At 42.3% G+C, this 19,888-nt stretch overlaps 1 long non-coding RNA gene across 1 annotated transcript in view; it reads right to left on the reverse strand.

Moving 5' to 3' along the window:
• Positions 1 to 19,888, reverse strand: part of LOC126234492 (uncharacterized) — an 88,227-nt gene that overhangs the window by 11,137 nt on the left and 57,202 nt on the right. The window contains exons 2-3 of the long non-coding RNA XR_007544738.1: positions 16,492 to 16,539; positions 4,397 to 4,537 (exon numbers count right to left, since the gene is read on the reverse strand). This is a non-coding gene — a long non-coding RNA (uncharacterized LOC126234492). The remainder of the gene's footprint in view (positions 1 to 4,396; positions 4,538 to 16,491; positions 16,540 to 19,888) is intronic.

A 19,888-nucleotide genomic window follows, 5' to 3' on the forward strand; every position in this document is an offset into this window, starting at 1 on the left:
CAGTTATCGGGGCGGACGAGGTGATTAGAGACCGAGTACAAGCTCGGATTACGGAGGGATGGGTAAGAAAATCGGCGGTGCTCTTTCAAAGTAATCATCCCGGCATTTTTTGAAGTGACTTGGGAAAATCATGGAACACATAAATCTGAATGGCTGGATGGGGAGGGATTTGAATCATGTTCCTCTCGAATGAGAGTCCAATGTGCTAACTACTGTGCCAGTTTGCTTGATACACTGGACAAGAGAGTCCCCCAGTTCCTCTGAAGTCTTTTCAGAGCTACAACGTTCTTTAAAAGGGGGTCGTTGGTTCACAGCCTCGCATCATGTCACTTCCCAGTGCTGAATGGTGAAGACGTAATTTAGTGTCGCCATAACAGAATTAGCAATGACATCAGTTACATTTAAAATTAAGTTAAAATCCTTAACAGATACTGGTATTCTTGACAAAGCTCGATTGTGAATTCTAAATAATGCGAGGGGTCTTCAAAAAGTTAGACATGCCGTCCCATGGTAATATTGTACAACAAGAGTGGTGAGTTGTCGTAACATTGTGTATGTTCTCGATTCACTGCAGGCAAAGATCTGCATTGGTACGGTCAACAGGTTCATCATCATCTGTGTATAAATGACGCTATTATTGAAAACATACTCCAAAAATGAAGTATGCGAGATTGCTTGATTTCTGAGGCCAAAGCGTCTAAATCACGCACAGATTCACTGTGAACATCTGGTCACGTATGGATCGAATACTATGTCGTGTCCAGCCTCGATGAAATGGTGCCAACAGTTTGACCAAGGCCACACTAACATTGGTGATGATCGGGAAGGAATGTCTTGGACATCGACCATAGACGACAATTTCCAGGTAATCGGCCAACTGCATCAGTTGCAGATTTTCCAGTGATGAGGACGTTCACACAGCAATTGTCGAGTGGCTTCTTGACCAAGGAACGGATTTCTATCGTCGAGGAATTGAATGGTTGGTAGAAAATTCCGACCATTGTTTACAGAGACTTGGCGACTACGTTAGAAAACAGTGCCATGTGTCCATGTCACTTTGAAGTGTACTGCAACATTCAATAAGTTTCGTGGCTTGCCATAATCTGTGCAGCTTAGAATTTGAAGTATGACATAACGCAACGTATAAACTTATTAAAATATCAGAACATCAAGATAATTTTGTTTTACGTTGTTCAAAAAATACACTGAAGCGCCAAAGAAACTGGTATACGCATGCATATTCAAATACAGAGATACGTAAACAGGCAGAATACGGCGCTGCGCTCAGCAACGCCTATATAAGACAACAAGTGTCTGGCGCAGTTTTTAGATCGGTTACTGCTACTACAACGGCAGGTTATCTAGATTTAATTGAGTTTGAACGTAGTGTTATAGTCGGCGCACGAGCGATGAGACGCAGCACCTCCGAGGTAGCGATGAAGTGGGGATTTTCCCGTACGCCATTTCACCGTGAATATCAGGAATCCGGTAAAACATCAAATCCCCGACATCTCTGCAGCCGGAAAAAGATCCTGCAAGAACGGGACAAACGACGACTGAAGAGGATCATTCAATGTGACAGAAGTGCAACACTTCCGCAAATTGCTGCAGATTTCAATGTTGGACCGTCAACAATTGTCTGCGTGCGAACCATTTAACGAAACATCATCGAATGGGCTTTCGGAGCCGAAGGCCCATTCAAGTACCCTTGATGACACCATGACACAATGCTTTACACCCTGTCTGGGCCTGTCAACACTGACACTGGACTGTTGAGGACTGCCGGCCGGGGTGACCGTGCAGCTCTAGCCGCTACAGTCTGGAACCGCACGACCGCTACGGTCGCAGGTTCGAATCCTGCATCGGACATGGATGTGTGTCATGTCGTTAGGTTAGTTAGGTTTAAGTAGTTCTAAGTTCTAGGGGACTGATGACCTTAGAAGTTAAGTCCCATAGTGCTCAGAGCCATTTGAACCATGTTTTTGTTGATGACTGGAAACATGACGTCTGGTCGCACGAGTCTCGTTTCAGATTGTATCGAGAGGATGAACGTGTACGGATATGGAGACAACCTCATGAATCCATGGACCCTGCATGTCAGCAGAGGACTGTTCAACCTTGTGGAGGCTCTGTAATGGTGTGGGGCATATGCAGTGGGAGTGATTTGGGGCACCTGATATGTCTAAATACGACTCTGACAGGTCACATATACCTAAGCATCCCGACTTATCACCTGCATCCATTCATGTCTATTCTGCATTCCGACGGACTTGGGCAAATTCAGCAGGAAAATGCGACACCCCACACGTCCAGAATTGCTACAGAGTGGCTCTAGGGAGATTCTTCTGAGTTTAAACACTTCCGCTGGCCACCAAACTCCCCAGACATGAACATTATTGAGCATATTCGGGATGCCATGCAACGTGATGTTCAGAAGAGATCTCCACCCTCTTGTACTCTTACGGATTTATGTAGGCCCCTGCAGGATTCATGGTGTCAGTTTCCTCCAGCACTACTGCAGACATTAGTCGAGTCCATGCTATGTCATGTTGCGGCACTTCTGGATGCTCGCTGGGGCCCTACACAATATTAAGCAGGTGTACCAGATTCTTTGGCTCTTCAATGTATCTTCCAGCGTAATGAAGAATAGCATTTAGCAACCAGACCACAACACCGCGTTACCCTTGTCCTTTTATTATTGTTTTCTTGGCAAATGCAAAACAGCGTCAAACGCTGTACTTCCTCCTTCATTGGCACTGCGATTTTTACACACGGAGCAGTAATTATGGAAATACTGTCACACAAAATTTAAACTTTTCTATTTACCAGGCTGCTGCAGGTCAAACGGTCGTGAGAGGCCACCGTTTCACTACATCCAGATCTTATCACCAAGGAAACCAGACATGGAATATGGGTGACGGATGTGTGAATGACGATATTGACACAACAGGTAAGAGTGTTTAATATTATGTAAAATGACATCCCAAGTGAATCCACCTTTATACTCTGGTATTGTTAGCTAGTACGACGCCTGTTTTCTAAGGAAGTAACTCTTTGAAACAAAAATACACCAAACAGTCTTTTCTTAGCAATTTTATTTTTACATGAAAGCCTGTACTTTATTCTACTTTTCTACATAAATCCGACGAATACTAATGCATGTCTCATGTAGTATGACTAACTTTTGAATACCATCCTCCTAGAAATCTGCCACCTGATAACCATTGCAACATAGTCGTTTTGACATCTTCATTATCGTCATGGCGTTGCCCCACCAGATGCTTTTTCAAATGCAGGGACGTACGGTAATCACTGGGCGCTAGATCATGGCTGTACAGAAAGTTGTTCCCAGCCAAATGATCCAGTCGGCTCTTGAGTTTGATTGACCAATTGTGGATGGGCACTGTCATAAAGCAAAACGTTACTCTTACTCAGCATGCAAAACCTTTTGTTTTGAGCTGCACAGTGCAATTTTTTTAAGGTCTCACAATAAGTTGTATAATTTATGGCCTCACCACGAGACAAAAATCCACAAGCAACACCTCCTTCCTGTCCCAAAAAAAAACACTACATGTGATTTTAAGGGCAGAAATTGTTTGCAGGAACTTTACTTTCTTATGTGACGTCAAATGCTGCCATTTCATGGATTGCTGCTTTGACTCAGGCGTAATGTAAAGACCCATGTTTCGTCACTTGAGAAAATTTGGCTTAAAAACTCGTCATCTTCCTCACTTTACTTTTCTCGGCTTAAAAATCGTCACCTCCCTCACTGTACTGCCCTAGAAAAGGCAACGAACTGGCAGTCAGCATTTTTGGTACCCATTGTGAGCATAACTTTAGATAATTTAAAACGGTTGCACAAAGCACATTTTTTGATACTTGAGGGAACTCTTCAAATAACGTTGAAATCATGAAGCATCTGGTCTCTCTCACTTTTTCATCAACATTCTGCATCAAACCCTCAGTAATGACAGAAGTTCACCAACTTCATACTTCATCTCGAACATTCGTATAGCCATCTTTATTTACGTAACATCACATCGCTCATAATGTTTCCTCCATACACTTCACTGGTCTGACGATGAATTTCAGCTACTTTCACGCCTTTAGCACTAAGAAAACGAATCACTGCGCTTGTATCACAGTCGGAGGGATTCTAAATCAAACGGAGAATGTCAGATACTAACAAACAAACGCTAACACTTCGAGTGACTCTGTAATGGCGTCTGTGGCTTGCAAACAGAGTGCGGTACACAACGGGTATGCGCCAAATGCCGACCACAGCGTTGCGGCGTTAGAATTTCAAAACACGCCTCGTGTATAGCATAAGTATAAAACGAACCTTACTGAAAACAAAAGTTACCATTACGTGTAATATACAGGAAGAGTCGCTTACCGCAGACACCTCGGTAAAGGACGGTGATGGCGACGTCGGAGTGGCAGGAGGCCTGCCGCAGGGCACACGTGTCGGGGAAGTCCCGGCCGTCGCTGCCACACACGGGGCCGTCGCCGCGCTTGCAGCCTCCCAGACACAGTGCTGCCAACAGTAGAGACATGCTCTTAGGCTCCTTATCCCTCCTGCATAATCATCAACAATGGCAATTTCGTGGCTGGATCAATGTGACAGTAATTTCTATGTTTCCGCATACCAGTTTATATAGAAATACTGCAGTGGAGAGGCAGAATTGTAATTTACTTTATTAATTATGTATTACAAAATGTACCATCAGTAATGATCTCAAAGCAATGGCACTCAATACTAAAGGCACATTATTTTCGTTATGTGGGGCAATACAGCAAAAAGGACATTTTGAAGTATTCCACTTCGACAGTTTTTTTAACAAGTATTCAGTATAGTATATCTTGCACGATTGGCCAATTTCTGCCTTTAGGCCATTTTCAAGCTCAGTCTACGAAGGAACAGATCAAAGACACAACGAGTATATACCTGGATTACTGTCACACAAAAATTATATTTTCAATGGACAGCCTAAAATTTTACTTACAGGTGTCGATGTGTTCACCATTTATTTCCTGTTAATAAACGGCGATGTAACCGGTCTGAAAGCGAGAACGTGTCGGAATTAAAACTGGAAAGCATACTGCGTGAGGTAATAGTCATATTTGTAAGCAATGCCACGTTGTAGAACACTATATGTGCTCGTTTTCGTTGTCGAACACCAGCTGTCACTTCTGTCCACAAGGGGAAAAGTAACGGCAAGGATACAGCAATTTGAATCAAGGTGTTCATAGGCTGATACATGAATCAGAGACGCGACATGCTGTGTGCTATTACACGCATATATGAAAAGGTTGAAGTTGTAAAAACCAAATCTAGAACGAACTGCGTGCCAAGGCATCAAATGCGTCTGCAGTGTGCGGCGATATCCAGAAAATGGGGGATGGAAGTCTTTATTCAATTTGGACGTAAAAATCTTAGAAATACACTCTTTCAGGCGGTATATCATTAGAAATATAGCCTGTGATAACATGACTACACATACGTAACAAATAATGCTTGTTTTTAGCTAGAAAGCGAGATTCATGACTGACAATGGCTTACATTCAGAGTCAGAATAGATATTGTAATAAACGGCTTACCAGAAGACATATAAACATCAGGGACCTAGAATCATCTTGCGTAAAAGGCGCTACTGACAGTGAAAATATAGCAAATACTTCATGAAATAAAATTAAACGGCATGTCTCCCTGTCACTGTAGGCCAGTTCACAAGTAGGAGAACCAACGGCGGATAACCTCCAGCAGGGCCACGCCTACTGAAGTACAGAGCTGTGCTAAAACGGCTGTTTTATTTTTAATTGACTCATTAGAGCCCTCCAAGTTTTTATAGCTGTTTATAGTGTTTTACTTTAAAAAGAAGATTCCAGTGAGTGAAATTCATTCTCACTACTTTCATCAGAAATTATTCAGATCGTTAAGGGAGATGAAAAATTTATTTTGGAGGGGACTGGAAATCAGAAGTAAGGAAAGGAAGAGAAGGAAAAACTGCGTCAGAACACTGACTGGAGGACAAGAATAAAGGCGGACACCCCCTTAGCGGAGTTTCACACAAAGCTCAATTTAATAATTCTAAACATTTGGCATAAGCATCATGAAAGGTGGATGTATACATGGGAGACACCGGAAGGTTTCACACAGAATAATAATGGTAAGACAGAGATTTAGAAACAAGATTTTAAATTGAAAAATAAACTGAGTTGTTATGAGTTGCAGATTGGAGCAGATGAAACCGACGAAAGATAGGAAATTAAAGCTATGGATCCCGGATAAGCTGAAACAACCAGAGGTTGTGGAAAGTTTCAAATGAAGTGACATTTGACTGAAACAGGGGGAAAGGATACAAAAAAGACGAATGTTTAGATTTAAGACATGAAGTATTGAAGAGAGCAGACAAAACAATTAGGCACAAAGTTGAGCTCAGCAGAATCCGTGGATAACATAAGAGATATTGAATTTAAACAACGACAAGAGAAAACATAAAAATACAGAAAATGGCGCAAGCAACAGGGAATACAAACGTCTAAAACATGAGACTGACAGAAGGCGCAAAATGGCAAAGCACCTTTGATAAGAAGAGAAATGCAAATCTGTAAAAGCACAGATGAAATGGGAACATTAGATTCTGTGTACAGAAATATTAAAGAAATATTTGCAGAAAAGAGCAGTTGTATGAACATCGAAAGCTGAAATGGCAAACCAGAACTAAGCATAGAAGAAAAGGCTGAAAAGTGGAAGGAATACAAGGAATGGATATACGAAGGACACAAGCTTCGAAGGAAACTTGGACAGGCAAGAGGATCAGACAACTGGAAGTTCTAAGCCGAAACGTGGAAGCGTACCCTCACGATTACTGTGATGTCTGGAAGAACCAACCATTACAGATCTATTCCACCTATACCACAAAATATATGAGAAAGACAAAACACCCGCACACTTGAAGAAGTCTGTAGCCGTAGGGAAGGCATCACATTAATAACTCATGATTTTAGTTTGTTCTGCACGCCGCTGTCAATGTTGCTGTCTGTCTTATCCCAGTCGTTTCCATGCATGCTGCCAATGAGTAGATAGAATGGAACGAGCTGCGTTAGTTTTATTGTTCTTCTTCTACTGTGAACTTTATGTTTTTGGGTACAGTATGTACGTCTTTGTGTAGTTGCTGTATTCTTTTTTTTAGGTCCTTCTGCCATGTATATTGTGTCATCCTTGTATCTGTACCAATAGATGACGTTGTAGCTTTTCTTTGTTACTATGTCTTCAAATATTATTTTTTCTATATGATTCATGAAAATGTTGACTAATGTTCCAGAAAACTCACTTAACTTTCTAGACATATCTATAATAAAAGACAATAACAAACACACATTTGACATACAGAAAACTCTTAACAAGTGGCATTAACTTAAATGCAACCTCAAACCACCTGCAGAATCACAAACAGGCAGCAATCAGATACATGTTAAACAGACTGAACAGGGTCCCCTTAAACACTTCTGATAACCAGAAAGAGCTAGCCATTATAAAACAAACAGCATTAAAAATGGTCGCAAAGAAACAATAGTAGACAAAGTAAACAGAAAAATAAAGATAAAAATAATGAAAAAAAACTAACCAAACCACTCCAACACATATAACCTGCAGTACTACAAAAATGGCATAGAATGACCTACCGCAACAAATACACAGGTAAAATAGGTAACACATTCAAAAAACAAGGCATAAACATTGCTTACAAAACAAGCAATTCAACGAAAACGCTCATCCTAAAACTGAAATCAAAACTAGAAAGATACCAACGATCTGGTATCTATCAGCTCAGTTGAGAGATTGTGAAAATACCTACAACGTAATAACTGGCAGGACATTCGACACAAGATATAAAGAACACTTCATAACATTTAAATATGGTAAAACCATTCAACATTTGCAAATCCTCTAAAACAAGAATACCGTAGGCCAAGCAATACTGAAAAACAATATCATAAGAATAAGTAAAGACAGACGCATCCTCCCTTTCCAAGAAAATTTCTACATACACAAAGCTTTAACACAAAATGAACAGTTGCTCAATGACCAAATAAATATTGTAAACCAGGCTCTATAAAAAATAATTGATGAAATACATGAAAAAGAAAAAAACTTTTCCATCCTTCACCCCCTCCCACTCTCCCACCCAACCCCTCCCCCTACCCAATTTCATTTCTCTTTTTCTCCTCACCTTATCCTCAAAATTAAATTCAATTACAATCCTATTATACACTTATGCCCACTCATCACGGTTTCTCCCTCCCCGACACCAAAAATAGAGATAGAAATAAACTCCATCACTATTCCTTCCCTACTCTTACACAGTATACAAACACACAGCAACATAATTAAATAAAATGACACACATACAATACTCTAATTAAAATAAAGATTGTAGCCGGCCGGTGTGGCAGTGCGGTTAAAGGCGCTTCAGTCTGGAACCGCGTGACCGCTACGGTCGCAGGTTCGAATCCTGCCTCGGGCATGGATGTGTGTGAGGTCCTTAGGTTAGTTAGGTTTAATTAGTTCTAAGTTCTAGGCGACTGATGACCTCAGCAGTTAAGTCGCATAGTGCTCAGAGCCATAAAGATTGTAGGTCAAAGACGAACTACTGGCAAGGTCATCTTGGCAACATTGCAAGACACATACCATAACGTATACTTAGGAGTATGAAAATAAACAGGAAACAGTGGTGTGCGAAAAAGTGTGCTGTCAAAATAATAAGAAATGCATAGTGCTGCAGAACAACTAAGACTTAGACCACAGCCGGCCGGAATGGCCGAGCGGTTAAAGGCGCTACAGTCTGGAACCGCACGACCGCTACGGTCGCAGGTTCGAATCCTGCCTCGGGCATGGATGTGTGTGATGTCCTTAGGTTAGTTAGGTTTAAGTAGTTTTTAAGTTCTAGGGGACTGATGACCACAGCAGTTGAGTCCCATAGTGCTCAGAGCCATTTGAACAATTTGAACTTAGACCACAACCATCAGTGTCTAAAGCAAAAAAAAAACATCAACAATGTTCTAGCAGACGGCATTTCCCAATGAAAGCGAGAAATCAATCGAAAATCACCGTAAGTACAGATCAAAATATTGTTAACGAACTGTTTTCGATCTTCGAGCAAATCAAAATATAAGAAAACTTAATTACAGACCACTGATGATGCTTTGCCTCAATAAAGCGAAACGCGTCTGGTGTAAAAAAAATTACGCATTTTTGAGTTGCAACGACAGAACAAAAATACCCTCCATAATTGTAAAGCAACTACGGACAATTTAGTCACACAAATGAAGGACTTATTATACCTATTCGTTCCGCAAATTACGGAGGTCTTTCGTGCCGACCTGAGGCACAATATGCGCATTCAGACGCAATTAATTTATGTATGGCTTACTGTAATAATCTCCATCTTACAGATTAAAATGGATTATTCCACTGCTGTTAAATTTTCAGCTCACTTAGTATACATACATGACATTAGCCTTAGGCCATTCCTGCTGTACTTGCTTGAAGTGCCAGTACCCTTCCCACAATTGAATAGCAATCCGACGTTATCTGACACATCACGGAATCACCTTTTAAAGTCCATCAATAAAGTCCCAGCCAAGAAGCACGGACAAATTTCTCTCGTTCGAGATTACTGCACACTTCGCTGAATGGCACACTCAAAATTATTACTCGAGTGATCATTCCACGTATTACGTCTGTGCCTTTACCTCTATTTGTCATTGGATTTATTGTATGCATTTTATACAAATACGGCTGCGGTAAATGACGTAACCCAGCACCACAGGTTGTTTCCGATCCCGAACCAGCTGGTGAATACTGGGTTTAACAATGTCACTTCATAGGCTTGGCCCTCCTTTAGGTTTAAGATATGAACCCTATTTCTAGTAATTAGTCCAATTCTTCTGCAGCCCTAATCAGACCAGATTTGTAAAGGGAAACTGCATTTGTTAACTTTAAATGTCAAGTGTTTTTACCTATTATGAATTATGTAAAGTTTCTATAATTCTACTCTTTTGTAATAACGGCTTTAATGTCAAATGATTGATTTCTAGTGGTAGTCTTCATTACTCTGCTATCCTCTTTTCTACAAAACGTAAACTACAGACCCCCACTGATGCGACTCCCGTCAATGAGTGTTGCAGTCACCGGTAGCCGACCCACTTTCTGCCCGTCAGCCTTGACACCGGGACCTTATCACGGTGCCCGCGTAACCATACACCGGCTCAGCTACAGCCCAACTGTCTGTCGCCACCGCGCTCACAGCTACTGTTGGTTGACAACCGGCCACTGTACCAACTCCGAAACAAAACTGTTAAGCAAGACGCTTCAAGAAATGATACTTGTGAACATGAGTTAATACAATACTGAAACTTTGTACCACCTGCCCCTAGTATGCTTTTAACATTTATTTTAGACCCTCCATTAGGATAAGTCCGGCTTTCCTAAAACTTTAAATGTCGACCAACTTCCGGAGAACCACTTAAAAAACTTTATTTTTGTTGATTATCAAATTTGATTTAAATCAAGTAACGACCATAACTAACTATCACAGAGGATGAAGGGAACTATGCAGCCCGTAAGGGTATAAAAGAGCATTTTTTTTTTCAAATTTGGTAACACTTTTTTGCAAGTTGCGCCTTCACAAAGTTCAAAGCCAACCAATGGGAGAGTAGAAATCGGTCACGTGGGTGTGCGGGATGGCCGGCGAGGCAGTGGCCGCAGCAGTGGATCGGTCTCTTGTCTACCAGCCTTCCTACCCTACAGACGGGTCGGCCTGCTCCTCCCATTGTGGGCGAAATGTACTCCGCCACTACGCGCGGTTCCCTCCGCGGTCGTTGCAGACAATAGACAAATGTACCACGTAGAATAGGAGAAGGAGAATAAATCTCAATTTTTGGTAACTCTCTGTTTCATTCTGTATTCTATAGTGAACAGGATCAGTCCTGGATGTCCGCTAAGCTCCTTAACCCATCGTGATACGTACAGAAAACCTGCAGGAAAGTTATGCGCAGGTTATGTGGGCTACATGTAAGTTAGGAGGAACGAAATTCATATCGTTCAGATACTGCTATCATGCAAATACATTAATATACGGCCGTGGGTACGATCCAGTCCACCACCAACAATGAAGGGTGAACATTTGACAATGCAAATGCTGGCGAAAAACTAGAAAAATCGTTAAACAAACGTCGGCCGAAAATCACGAGACAAAAGCCATCAGTCAATCCATTAACATTACAAAAGTGCATGTACAAACATCAAAAAAGTTTTGCATCACCTCGGTTCCGGGAGTTCCGGAACCTGCACAGAAAACTGGGATAGATATCAACATAAGCATCACTTCCACCCTTTTTATTTCTCATGAAAACCACACATTGCACTTTGTACCACCATACAGCGAAACCTTGCTGTACACACTGGTACCTCTAATACCCAGTAGCACATCCTCTTGCATTAATGCATGTCTGAATTCGTCGTGGCATGCTATCCACAAGTTCATCAAGGCACTGTTGGGCTGGATTGTCCCACTCCTCAACGGCGATTCGGCGTAGATCCCTCAGAGTGGTTGGTGGGTCACGTCGTCCATAAACAGTCCTTTTCAATCTATCCCAGGCATGTTCAATAGCGTTCATGTCAGGAGGTCTGGAGAACATGGCTCAAATGGCTCTGAGCACTATGGGACTTAACTTCTGTGGTCATCAGTCCCCTAGAACTTAGAACTACTTAAACCTAACTAACCTAAGGACATCACACACATCCATGCCCGAGGCAGGATTCGAACCTGCGACCGTAGCAGTCGCGCGGTTCCGGACTGAGCGCCTTAACCGCGAGACCACCGCGGCCGGCCCTCTGGAGAACATGCTGGCCGCTCTAGTCGAGCGATGTCGTTATCCTGAACGAAGTCATTCCCAAGATGTGCACGATAGAGGCGCGAATTGTCGTCCATGAAGACGAATGCCTCGCCAATATGTTGCCGATATGGTTGCACTATCGGTCGGAGGATGGTATTCACGTATCGTGCAGCCGTTACGGCGCCTTCCACAACCACCAGCGGCGTACATCGGCCCCATATAATGCTATCCCAAAACATCAGGGAACCTCCACTTTGCTGCACTCGCTGGACAGCGCGTCTAAGGAATTCAACCTGACCGGTTTGCCTCGAAACACGTCTCCGACTATCATCTGGTTGAAGGCATATGCGACTCTCATCGGCGAAGAGAATGTGATGCCAATTGTGAGCGGTCCATTCGGCATGTTGCTGCGCCCATCTGTACCGCGCTGTATGGTGTCGTGGTTGCAAAGATGGACCTCGCCATTGGCGTCGGGGTGAAGTTGCGCATTATGCAGCCTATTGCGCACAGTTTGAGTCTTAACACGACATCCTGCGACTGCACGAAAGGCATTGTTCAACATGGTGGAGTTGCCTTCAAGGTTCCTCCGAGCCATAATCCGTAGGTAGCGGTCATCCACTGCAGTAGTAGCCCTTGGGCGGCCTGAGCGAGGCATGTCATCGACAGTTCCTGTCTCTCTGTATCTCCTCCATATCCGAACAACATCGCTTTGGCTCACTCCGAGACGCCTGGACACTTCCCTTGTTCAGAGCCCTTCCTGGCACAAAGTAACATTGTGGACGCTATCGAACCGCAGTATTGACCGTCTAGGCATGGTTGGACTACAAATAACAGGAGCCGCGCACCTCCTTCACAACGATAGGTGGAAGCACAAGCGGTCAAAGAGACTACTCGCTAGGGCATAGTCACCTATGGTAAACTAACATACACCAACAAGCGACAAACGTCGGCAAGCCCCTGTATATCAGCAACACTGACTGGCAATTACCAGCTGCTACTAGAGCCGACCAACAGGCTACATCAGGGATACCGACGAGTTCGCTCACTAACACCCAAACAATTCGCCAACATCACCCTACACTGTGCATCCGATATATGACCTATAGGACACAAAAACGATGACAAACCTAGCTGTTGCAGGTTGCTGATGCTGACCGAGTGCTCTACACCGGCACCCAGCGGCAGCCTCCGAGCAACACCACCTCACAACGCCAAAGGTATCGACATGCATGATACCCATTACTAACGAAGCCTAACCTTGCACGACCTATCGCAGGCAGCAAGACATCCGCTACTGCTCTTACCACCCGACCTAACTATCGCAAAGGTTTTTTTCCCTTGGCTCTTGCCTTGGTACTTTTTTCCCTTGCCTTTCAAACCGCTTCCCTTCGTTCGACTTCGACCCAATCTATCTCCAGATGAGCGCGTATTAATGATTAACCTTAACTAGACGTACGCAAACATCGCAGTACCCACATCCTGCGACACCTCGCTTTAGTGAAAACTAACCCTTATGCAGAGATGGCAGTAGACCTATTGAGTTGCCTATCATGCCGGTCTGGGCGTGGAGGGGCTCCACCTCTTTTAAAAAAAGAAAAACCTCCTTCCTGGTGGAATGACTGGAACTGATCGGCTGTTGGGCTCTCTTCGTCTAATAGGTGCTGCTCATGCATGGTTGTTTACATCTTTGGGTGGGTTTAGTGACATCTCTCAACAGTCAGAGGGACTGTCTGTGATTCAATATCCACAGCCTACATCTATCTTAAGGAGTTCGGGAAACGGGCTGATGCAAACTTTTTTTTATGTGTGTATATGTCTGTGTACGTTCCACATTTCCTCCTAAACCACTGGATCGCTTTGCAAACAAACTTGGAACAGACATCACGTACGGTCTGGACAGAACCACTGTGGGAGTAAGAACTACTTACCTCACAAAGGGATGGGCGTGCGGGTGAGAAAGGAGCAGCTCATGACTTTCATCCACTATTTGAGAATGAGAGCACTTAATGACTTTCAAGTGACTTAAAAAAAATTAAAAACTTTACGAGATTTTTTCTCAATGATGCACCCAGCGAAATGATGAAAGGAAAAAAGTTTATCTCTTACTACATGTTTGCATTTCGTGCGGTAAAACTATCGCATAATTTATTGCGTCTTTATTTCTAATCCTTTTTGTGATACAATCTGCAGGTAGTATTCGCATATACCACTGCATGTACCTGCTCAATTATATCATTGTACGGCACATAGTTGAGGAGATCTGACGCATAAACATTGGGCTGCGCGAAATTCGCTAGAGATACAGGCGAAATATGTGTACACATGCGTGTGAAATATGTTACAATATATATATGAAATATGTGACAAGTACGTACTCGGGCAAATCCATGTGTATAAAGCTCCTCCTAAGCCCCTTGATCAATGTCAACTTAACTTTACCTACTTTACCTACCATCTGGAAATAAATGCTGTGGGAGTAAGAACCAGCAACTTCCTGTTCGGTTGAAGGTGATAATGTAGAGGGAGAAAGGGAAAGGAGGAGATGGACAGAGAGGGGAGGGGGGGAGATAGACGCAGATAGGTGATGCAGGAGGTAGACAAAGAAGAGGGGTGGGGGAATGGACAGAACGGGAACGGGAGAAGATGGACAGAGAGAGGGGAGAGGAGGAGATGGACAGAGAGAGAGGAGAGAAGTAGATGGAGAGAGAAAAGAAAGAGGAGGAGATAGACAGAGGGGAGAGGAGGAAATGGACGAAGAGAGGGGGAGGAAGAGATGGGCAGAGAGAAGGTGGAGGAGGAGCTGGACAGATGGAGAAGGACGAGGAGAAGGAAATCGACAGAAAAATGGAAGAAGACATGGACAGAGAAAGGGAAGAGGAGGAGATGGAGAGATGGCAGTCATGTGTGCGTGAGGTATGCTTGCTTGTGTGAATGAATGTGTGTGGGTTTCCTTTTCTGACGAAGGCTGTGGCCAAAAGATAATGTGTATGTGTCTTCTAGTTGAGCCTGTCTGCAACTTAACGAGACATCTTTACGCTAAGTAGCAATCTATCTTTTCCTTATATAGTTAACATCTAATATAAATTGAAAGGTAGTCTTGTACGGAGCGACACGTTTATGATGAACAGTTCAGACAAGAACAGAATACAAGTTTTTCAAATGTGCTACAGAAGAATACTGTAATTTAGATGCGTATATCAGCTAACTGAGAATGTACTGAACAGAATCGGAAAGAAAATAAACTTGTGGCACCAATTGAAGGTATCAGTCTACATGGAACGGCCTGAGTGGTCCAGGGATAGTTAATTTGTTAATGGAGGGAGTTGCGTGTGTGTGGGAGTGGGTGAAGAAGAAGGATAGAGGAGGTCAATGCTGCGTATAATAAGCAGGTTCAAATGGAATACAATATGAAGTCGGACTGGAGACGAAATTTAAGGGGCTCTGTATGAATTACTTGAAGTTCACTAATAGCATTGCTGTAGTTTCTGAAAATTCGGTACCAAAACAACTTCCAAGACACTTGCTGAGAAAGTTTGGCTTCAAACATCTTTTGAGATAACCAATTTTATGTCAAATAATGGAAATTTACCTAAGCCGTAAGCAATGTAGCATGAAAAACTTGATAGAGTTGAAAAAGGTACGCCCTGTCGTGAAATTATGCGTATCAGTACCTTAGGCGAAGTAGTCAATAACCGAAAAGTGGTAAAATTAGAAATCATGTTCCAATACTTTACTAAAAATACAAATAAAAGAAAATCTTACACGTAAAATAAGATATTTCAATACGGTAGTGAAGCTAACAAGCCCATTCTCAATGTACAAAATACATTCTCAATGTCATTGAACGAGATACGTAGAAAGGATACAAAAAAAGATAGATGGATTTTAAGAAAAAAGTTTGAGTAATAATAGTAGAGAAAAACAAGTTTAATACAGAGAAATGCGGGAATGAAGAAAAAATACTTCCGACGCTTTTAGGAATCTTATTTGTCCATGCAGTGACGACAACTATCAAAAGACTCAGCAGATGAAATTTAAATTGTGTTTGCAAGAGTAAAAGTATAATTACTAGAACTGAGGAATAAAAAAAATGAAGACAGATATTGTTATAACGGAAGAAAGATCTGAAAATACGTTTAGAAATTTGATGCAAAGGTTCATGGTTTTTCAAGAGAACGAAAAAAGATAATTGTGAGGTGGAGTCAAGTAGAAAAAAATAAACTAAAACAACGGAGAGAAGTCAAGGAAGAAAATGAATCCACTAAGCTTATTTGCATGGTCCTTAGATCTCCAAATCTTCTCCTGGGCTATTGGCAATATCCTTTCTTGAACACTGTGCGAGAGGAATGAATACACAAAAACAGAAAAAAAAAATGTCTGCAGGAGTTTGGCATGACAGAATTCTCTCTTTTTTATCGGTACATCAAAGCACGAAAATAGTATAAATGCTGCGACATAAACATTTGACGTATTTCCAGGCATTCAGAAATTAAATGGAACTCTGTGATTACTATGGCGTCATTTTTGAAAATATTGTACAAAAATAAAACTACTAAACATAATCCAAAACTTTGTTTCTGTACTTACCTCTGTGGTTGATAGTGACGTTTTCAGGCTTAGAGTTGGCGTCATCCCCTGAAACAAAAGAAAAGACTTTTTAAACACTACGCACTTCGATCACCAACGGTTAAGATTGCGCGTGTTGTGAGGTGAATGTGGCACTGTGGTTCACTACATAAGTAGCTCATCAGCGAGACTTTTATGACCTTCTGGTGGTACTAAACTTAACCATTGGTGTATCATTAACCGATTTTTTTCTTAGAACCACATAACACTAACTCTGATTTCAGCAAAGGACATTAATGAAGTGCCAGATAACGTTAACAGTAACCTAAAACGTTTTGAAAGTTACACAGTCTATAATAAAATTCCATCTCAAAAAAAAGAGGCTACACAAATACTCTGTCTTATCTTGATACTAATTCAAAATGGTACAAAGATTGCCAACTTTCTCTCATGGTCATAAATGCCAAATTGTGCACTCTTGCAAAATGTAGAAACATAGTAGCCTATGACTACTATGCCAGTCAGTCACAAATGGAGTCAGTCAACTCATACAATGACCTAGGTTTAACAACTGTGGATATACGAAGTGGAGTTATCACATTGGTTCATTTGTAGGTAAAGTACATAACAGACTCTGGTTCATTAGTACGATGCTGGGAAAATATGTTCAGTTTCCGAAGGTGATTGCTTATAAAACGTGCGAACCATCCTAGAATTCTGCTCAAGCTCGTGGGACCCACATCAAATGCGGCTAACAGAGAATACTTATTGAATGGGTACAAGAAAGCCATCAGGTATGTTTAAACCAGCGGAGAGAGACATGGAAATGCTGAAAAACTTGAGGCAGACACGTGAGGATACACATCAAATACACTTTGTGATCAAAAGTATCCGGACACCTGGCTGAAAATGACTTACAAGTTCGTGGCGCCCTCTATCGGTAATGCTGGAATTCAGTATGGTGTTTGCCCTCCCTTAGCCTTGATGACAGCTTCCACTCTCGCAGGCATACGTTCAATCAGGTGCTGGAAGGTTTCTTGGAGTGGCAGCCCATTCTTCATGGAGTGCTGCACTGAGGAGAGGTATCGATGTCGGTCGGTGAGGCTTGGCACGAAGTCGGAGTTCCAAAACATCCCAAAGGTGTTCTATAGCATTCAGGTCAGGACTCTGTGCAAACCAGTCCATTACAGGGATGTTATTGTCGTGTAACCACTCCGCCACAGGCCGTGCATAATGAATAGGTGCTCGATAGTGTTGAAAGATGCAAACGTCTTCGCCGAATTGGTCTTCAACAGTGGGAAGCAAGAAGGTTCTTAAAACATCAATTAGGCCTGTGCTGTGATAGTGCCACGCAAAACAAAAAGTTGTTCAAGCCCCTGAGGCGTAGCGCCGTATAACGATCCTGCCTTGGAGGCGGTTAAGTGGGAGATGTGTCTCAGAGCTGGATAGTGACAGATGGTGACGCGAGACTGGACGCGCACGTAGTTTATGTATCAGCCGATAGAGGACAATATTTGATAGGGGGACTGTGATTTTAGTTTCGATGGTGTCCACTAGAGTGCACTAAAGTAATATAATGTTTTTTATAGACTGTTCTAGTATTTTCATAAAGTGTTATTATGTCTTTTTGTGTATGTAAAATGTTATAAGTGTGTTTTAGCAGTATGAATGATGCGTGAGTGTTGTTTAAGGTTAATATGAAGATAACTGTTTAACGAGTTATGTAGTAGGATGTGCCGTGGGAACATTTCGAAGAAGTATGGATATGGACAAAGGGGATTTTTGTAGAATAAATTTGTAAAGTAAGTTTATGGTAAAGGGAAAGTTAGTTCAGGTATAAATAACAATAGTAAATAACTTTATGCATAAGCAAAACTTCAGCATATTAGATAATTACGTCGGTAAAAAGTGCAGTCGTTAGGTTTACTATTTTGCGATTGGTTATTGATGAAAAGCGCGGATTGACGCGGGAGAATGTTGTTTTGCTATTGGCTGTTGAGTAAACTGACCAATGGTAAAGCAATATTCTTCGCGCGGCTTTCTCTGCTGGTAGAGAAGACTTAGAGTATTCTAGAGAGGAGTCGGAGCCTAGCAATGAAACAGTTCGGACGTGTGTAGTAGTAGTTCCGATGGAAATGATAAGTTGCCGCATCTAGCAGTGTTACATACATCAAAATTGTGGTAAAGTGACGGCATAATTATTCCGATGGGTGTGTAGAAATTTCGGAATTTTTAAGTGAATTTTGTGATGGCGTATTTAGCAGGTCGGTGGCTAAAAACTGTGACTACATTTGGTACCGACAGACTTAATATTTGGCGAGCATTATCAATCAAAAACAATCAGTATTCTTGTAGCTATTACGTTTTCTGGAACTGCAATACCATAAACTTGCTAACGTGAGTGAAAGGGATTATGAGTGACTGTGTTAAGACTAGCATGGACTTGGCAGTGATACTTGTTCACCTAAGTTTCAGAATATATTAATTGAGGACAAAATTTCCAACCTTTCATTTGTGTGAAAACTTTCTTCCGAAACGTAGATTAGTGACTTAAATTGCAGCCTGGTTCACGTCGAAGTACAATAGTTTTCACTCGGCTTTCCTACTGATGATCTGCTGAGACAATGTTCACAGGTAGGTGCAGGTCCGTCGTAAAGGGACGGAAAGAACCGCGCCGCCGCACCCCCTCCATGAAAAACACGACCACACCATAACACCACCGCTTCCGAATTTAACTGTTGGCACTGCACACGCTGGCAGATGAATTTCACGCGGCATTCGCCATACCCACACCCTGCGATCGGATCGCCCCATTGTGTACCGTGATTCGTAACTGCACACAAGGTTTTTCCACTATTCAATCGTCTAGTGTTTACGCTCGTTATACCGATCGAGGCGTCGTTTGGCATTTACCGGGTGATTTGTTCCGCCGATTTCACGCGGTTTTCTGCAACCACCGTCCACGATGCTCGACGGTTTCTGTCCGTCAGTACAAGAGGTGTGCCTGGTGTTGGTTTAGTTCTGGTTGTTCTTGCGTTTCCACTTCACAGTCACATCACCAACAGTCAGCTTAGCCAGATGTCCCCGATGGATCTGTTATTTCGGTGACAACCAGCGAATAGTCCATGTTCGAAGTCAGTGAGCTCTTGTGTCCGACCCATTCTGTCGTTACTGCTCCTCTACTGACAACACAAAACTCCGTGCCTCCTTTTGTAATAGAAGGTCCGCATCTCGTGACACCTGTTGATCAGTTCAGAATTACATTTGGGTGTCCGGACACTTTTTATCATACAGTGTACACAGCTAACTTCACCCTTTTACACCAAATCTGACGCTTGATATGTGGTTGATTTATACAGATTGGACCAAGTGATACGAAACGCCTCCGTACAGACACCCTTTTCGGATACAACTTCTG

This window comes from Schistocerca nitens, chromosome 2 (genome assembly GCF_023898315.1).
Source record: "Schistocerca nitens isolate TAMUIC-IGC-003100 chromosome 2, iqSchNite1.1, whole genome shotgun sequence".
NCBI classification, from domain to species: Eukaryota; Metazoa; Arthropoda; class Insecta; order Orthoptera; family Acrididae; genus Schistocerca; species Schistocerca nitens.